The sequence below is a fragment of the Nicotiana sylvestris genome, chromosome 1 (assembly GCF_000393655.2).
Source record: "Nicotiana sylvestris chromosome 1, ASM39365v2, whole genome shotgun sequence".
NCBI lineage: Eukaryota > Viridiplantae > Streptophyta > Magnoliopsida > Solanales > Solanaceae > Nicotiana > Nicotiana sylvestris.
The window spans coordinates 78,696,058-78,702,684 of record NC_091057.1 but is presented as its reverse complement, the minus strand read 5'-3'; positions in this window follow the sequence as shown (position 1 = coordinate 78,702,684).

The following is a 6,627-nucleotide window of genomic DNA, read 5'->3' as shown; positions in this document are numbered from 1 at the left end:
TAATTTCTAAATTTTCATTAAAGTATAGTTATGATCGCATTGTTAAGATAGGGAACATGGCATGAAGTTGGCTATTAGTTAAGTCCTATGACATTGTTAGTCAGGTATAGAGTATTCCGAAATATCAAGAAAATGCATGGTTAGTGTATTTCGATTGTTTGGTTGTGGATTAAGGTTAGATGTTGTTAGTTGAATAAAGAGTAGTATAAAAATGTCAAAAACCATATTGCTAGTTTATTCTAATATCTGATTTAGTTATGGATTGAATGATGTGAGTTATACGTTCGTATATGGCATGATAACAGGTATATATATAACCATTAATGGATGATGAGTTGATTATGATGTTAAAATGCTATGAATGTTTTAGACGTACATCTATATTGCATGTAAGGCAATATTATTAATCGATTTATAATTTCCTTTCTTATCAATTTGATGCCTATCTACCATCGTAAATAAATTAATTTCGCCTATTAGATTAAAACAAGTATATCAGAATGAGTTGAGATATATAAACACGTTCACGACACTTTATATCAAGGGTAAGTAGAAATAAAACTTGCACGAAATAGAAATAATAAAAGTTCTTGAAAAATATTCTTCCCTTTATAAATCATTTTTAGTTTCATATACAATTCATTATTGGGCATATAGATATATATGTTGTATTTGCCGGAAATAGTGTTAATCATATTTTTATTCTTTTCTTTGAATTTGAATAGTCTGGCTGAATATAATTTATATCCGGAAATTATAATCAACGGGCAACATTTAATAAATTATGAATTATTTTTTTTTAAAAAAAATAATAATTTAAAGGCATCCTAAAAATGTGAATTTCTCAGGATTTTCATATAAAACGTGTAGATATAATAAACAATTTGTGAAAAATCCATAATACCATTATAAATATTTTGCACAATTAGGGATGCGTTCGCGTACCCTGATTATATTTTAAAAGCAAATTCGGATTATGCGTACGCGCAATTCCGAGCGAATATTTAATAAAAAGGATTTCTCCGTGGATGTCAAAATAATTTCATATAACCCGAGATGTGCAGTTCATTGTCTAAATACAAGGGTGATGATGTTCCTGATTTTATTTTAAATTTCGAACAAATATATTTTTTTTTAAATAAAAACTATAACATGGACAATTTTATTGTGTACACGTATGTGTGGCACGATCCTCTGTAATTATAAAAGAGATATAATACGAATATACGTACGCGTAATTCGTCATAAACAATAAGTAAAAGCGGTAGTTAAAATCATGCAATAAAAACGTATTTAGTAAAAATCAAGATAATTAAGCCAATAATAAAAATAGTTAAGCGACCGTGCTAGAACCACGGAATTCGGAAATGCCTAACACCTTCTTCCGGATTAACAGAATTCCTTACTCAGGATTTCTGGTTCGCAGAATAACAAACAGAGTCATATTCTCCTCGATTCAGGGATTAAAACCGGTGACTTGGGACGCCTTAAAATTCCCAGGTGGCGACTCTGAAATAATTAAATAAATCCCGTTTCGACTGTCCTTCAATTGGAGAAAACTCCCCACGCGCCCCGCGGGCGCAGTAAAAAGGAGGTGCAACAGTTATGCGATATAATTTCGTATAGATTTTTATTGAAGACTTCACATTACATGTATATGCATGTTCTTGTATGAAATTGCTGAAGAGATCCCTTACTTGTAGTTATAAGCACCTCAATTAAATGGATATGGAAAGTCTTTTATCAATGTGGTTATGGGCCCACTTGATTCCCAAAGTGTGCCACCTAGCAATGTGATTAAAGAGTCACTAATTTTGACAAATCTTGCTGCCACGTTGGGGTTCCACCAAACTTTTCCCACACTTTATCCACAAACATCTAATTACATGTTAATTCCATATTAAAAATTAATAATTAACAAATTATCCACACAATTAAGAATTATTTCAAATTACTTAAAATGCTACTCACTTTTAACACACTTTATTCACCTTACTATCATGGTCATGTGGTACCTTGTATGGCACTAGTCCATAAATACAAGGTATTATAGCTTAGATTATATTTTATTCCCAAATTGCCAAACTTCGATAGAACTCATTTTGTTCGATTCGGTTACCCTCTCACCTTCACGAATTAACTTATCACTTGTTTTAAATAGCGTAATACTTATAATCCCAAAATAAATCTCATTCCCGAACTTACATCGATTAACTTACGATGAATCTTTAACGCACGAAAATGCGGAATGCAACATCTCATTTACGAGCTTATATCAATTTATTTATGGCATAAATCCACGTACGAAAATATGGGGTGTAACATCATTCCCCTCTTTGTAACATTCATCCTCGAATGTTTACTGATGTACTTATCATTTTCATAACCTATGTCTTACGAATACTTTAATACTCTTCTTGCCATCTAGGCAACTATTTTGTGAATAAATCTAAAGGCTAGGGCATTCTCCCCTTTAGGCCTCTTTCTTACACTACGACTCGTGATCGGAATTTGTAAGGCCACATGAAATTTTTTCCCGAAACCCGGAGTATCGTGGTGCCAAGTTAGGATTATTTATTAGAAGTTATGAAATTCTTCGTGGTGAGCTAGCTCGCAGCGGTTTAGACTTTTTGGATTGATCTGTGCATTAAAAAGTTAAAGAAAATGTTTTACAGAAGAACGCATTTCTGCGACCCATTATGCGGCCGCATAATTAATATGCAGAGCGCATATTTGCCGCAAAGTGAGGCAGAAAGTTTGACAAATTTTGAGGACAACTATGCGGCCAATTATGCAATAGCATAATCCATATGCGGGCCACATAGTCTTCGCATAACCCCCTTGGGCTTTTTGCGAGGGTAGTTCTGTGGTGCATTCTGCGATCGCAGAACAGGTTTGCGGACCGCATAATGGTCGCATGCATGGGTAGAATATTCAAGCCTTTGAGGGCTACTTTTGCGGTCCCTTTGTAGGCCGCATAACAGTTATGCGGTCGCATATGCGACCTTCGAATTGAGTCGGGGCTCCTATTTTCTAACTTTTAAAATCCGACCTCATCCCGTTAAAACATTCCATTAGGACATATTGAGCTATATTTTTGATGCCTTTAAAGTAAGAGAAAGAGTTCTAGAGGGAGAAAGTGATCCTCACCAACTCACTCTTCTATCCTTGCCAAATCCTTGAAGATTTTCAAGTAAAGTTTCCTAAGAGGTAAGAATTTGTGCCATAACCTTTGATTTCGAAAATTCCTACTAAAATGAGCAATTAACAAGAAGGTTCATGGGCTGAAGGTTGTATCTATTTTGCATGCATGTATAATGGAAGAGTGTAAGAGGATTGTGAGCTAAAAATGGTAAGAGATGGGGTATGAGTTGGTTAAATCTTTCACCAAGAGATCTTAAAAGGCATAATACACACTTAGTGCTTGATAATGTGCTCAAAAGAGCTAGAATCTTGATCATCTCTTTAATTTTTAGTTCAATTTGTAATGCTCATAAAATAGATCGAAGTTGCTAAGAGTTCCGGAATTATTGTAAGAATTTAAGGAAAACTCTATTGAGGTATGTATGGCTAAAACCCCCTCTTCTTAGAAAATGAACCCCCTTGGTGCACATACAAATGTCGTAAGTTCCAAAATTGATCGATGTAGTGATTTCTATTCAAATGAACTTGTGATGCAAGAATATATGTGCAATATGTATCCCAATGCTCTCATTATGCTATCTTGTCTACTGAAAATGTGTTAAGAATATGGAACATGTGCTAAAATGCTTAGACTTCAACTTGAAATTGAATTAAGATTGTTATGCCGAAATATGTGAAATCCTCTTTATGCTTGCGCCTTATAATTTCTCTTGTATGTGCCTATTATCTTGAATTGAAAGGTTTAATATTGAAAGTGACAATGATGTGAAATGTGGGGGAATAGAGCTTGAGTTATGAAATGTGGCCTAGAGCCAAGTATGCTGTAATAACTGTGGCCCCAAGTGCCGATGAAATGATATATGTGAAATAAATTTTAAATGAGATGAATGAGGAAACATGGAATTGTCTTGATGGGATAGCCTACCCGGTCGGGCCGTGATCAGATGTCATGCCGCACACATGGTGGTATTGTGATGATATGGAAACTGGAGAGTGAGAATGAAATTGTGATTAAGTTATATGTCTTAATCAGACAACCTAGCCAATCGGGTCGTGATAGGACTCCGCGCAAGAAAGTGGTGGTATTGTGGATGATGGTGTAACAATATTAAAATATCCCAATCTAAGACTATGGAAATTATTTGGAAGCTATGTGATTCTTGATTTGATGTTGTGTTGTTGTTCGAGGCTTATGTTGATCCTTATGATTATCTTCTTCTTGTATTATTGTTCTTTCTAATGAGATGGTAATTAGTTATACATACTAGTACTATTCGATAGTACTAACGTCCCTTTTACCTAGGGCGCTACATCTTTGAATGGATGTAGGTGGTTCCGTAGCAGACAGTGTCGATCGCAGATAGCGGTGCACCCTCCTATCAGCAGTCTTAGTGAGCCCCCCTTTTCTCCCAAGGGTCGTGCGGTATGTATTTTGTTACAAGTTACCACATTTTGAGGTATAGCCGGGGCCTTGTTGCCGGCATTATCATAACTATCTTTTGTATATTTAGAGGCTCCATAAACTTTTGTATGGGTTGTGTGTGGGTATTGGATGGGTCACTGGACTGTGTTGTAATTTAAAATCTTGTTCTACCAAATAATAAACTGCATGAAAATTTGGGGACTTATCTATGGTGTAAGGAATGTAATGTAAAATGAACTAGAAATGTTTACATATACAATATCTCCTACGGTCTAATTAATGAAAGCAGGTTTTCTTGATTGTAATGGGTTGGGCAGAAAATGTCCAAAAAGGCTTGCTCAATCGGGTTCACTCGGTTGAGCGCCAGTTGCACCTCCCGAGGTTGGGGCGTGACAAACTTGGTATCAGAGCCTAAGGTTTTAAAATGTCCTAGGTTGTCTCAAAGTTGTGTCCAATAGATTCCTTTTTATCGATATGTTGTCGACCACATCTATAAATTGGAGGCTATTTGGGCATTTAGGAACAATACCCTTCTTTGTTGATCTATGTCGTTCGATAAAACTGAATGAGAGGTTGTTCTCCTCTAACTCGTGCATTGTTCCCACTTTCAGTAAATGTCACCTAAGGAGAAGGCAAGAACTGGCCAAGGAGCCAATGCTGCCCCCGAAGTGGCAGCTGATTCTATAATTAATGATGTGGGTGAAAACCCGAGGGGTGAGGCCATTGCCCCAACTGCTACACCCCCCGGTCCTACCACACCAGTTCCTACATCTGTTGAGGGTGCTACTATCCCTGCCACTAATATACCTGTTCTGCCTCTAGCCCCAGCTTTTGATTATGGTATTTCTGATGGGGATCTTAGGGGATCTATCCAGATGCTCACGCAGCTAGTGGCCTCCTAGGCCTAGAGATCAAATGTTGCACCAAGCTCTTCTAGCCAACAGGGGGATTCTACCAGTTCTAGGGTGAACAAGTGTCTTCAATTATATCCTCCAGTGTTTACGGGTGCAAATCCCGAGGAGGACCCCCAAGATTTTATTGATAAGATGCACAAGACCCTCAAGGTTATGCATGCAACTGAGACAGAGGGAGTAGAGTTGGCTGCCTACCGTTTGAAAGGGGTGGCCTTTTCATGGTTTGAGTTGTGGGAAGATTTTCATGAGGAGGGGAGCCCTCTAGCGAGGTGGAGTGAGTTTGCTGACACCTTTGTAGATCATTTCCTGCCTGCTGAGACAAGGGCAACCCGTGCAGTGGAGTTTGAGAGTCTAAAGAAAGGTAGCAGAAGTGTGTGGGAGTACCACATGGAGTTTGCACGTCTGTCCAAGTATGTTATTCACATGTTACCCATTATGGAGGCCAGGGTGCGCCGGTTTGTTCAGGGCCTTAGTTCTTTGACCATTAATGAGGCTTCTTCAGCTGCCTTGAATTCGTACATGAATTATGGGAAGATGGTGGCATTTGCTCTGGCCACAGAGAACCGCAAGTTGAAGAACAAAATGGAGCGAGAGGGTAACAGCAAGTCCCGATCTACGGGTAATTTCGGGGAGTCATTTGGTGGGGGAAGGTCATTCTTTAGGGGACGATCATCAGGGCCGTCCCAGTCTGTTGCTCAATCTTTAGCCAGTGCACCACCATCAAATCCCATCCAGTAGTAGCAATAGAGTTGTTTTAGGCCCAGTTAGGGTGGCAGAGGACCACACCAGTAGGGTCGGTCAGGAGGTAGGGCCCAGCAGCAGCAAAGGCCCCCATGCCCCAGGTGTGGGAAGATGCACTCAGGGATCTATTACATGGAGTTACCTATATGTTACGAGTGTGGTATAAGGGGTCATATTCAGAGGCATTGTCGTGTATCCCGCCAGAGTGCAGGTAGGGGCATAACACAGCCAGCCAACCTAGCAGCTGCTACATCTTCAGCACCCTCTCCAGCTCGAGGTATTCCAGCACTCGTAGGGCGTGGTGCAGCTAGGGGTGGTGCACAGGGTTCCAGAGGACCCAACTGATTCTATACTATGAGTGGTCGCCAGAATGCAGAGGCTTCTCCAGATGTTGTCACATGTATT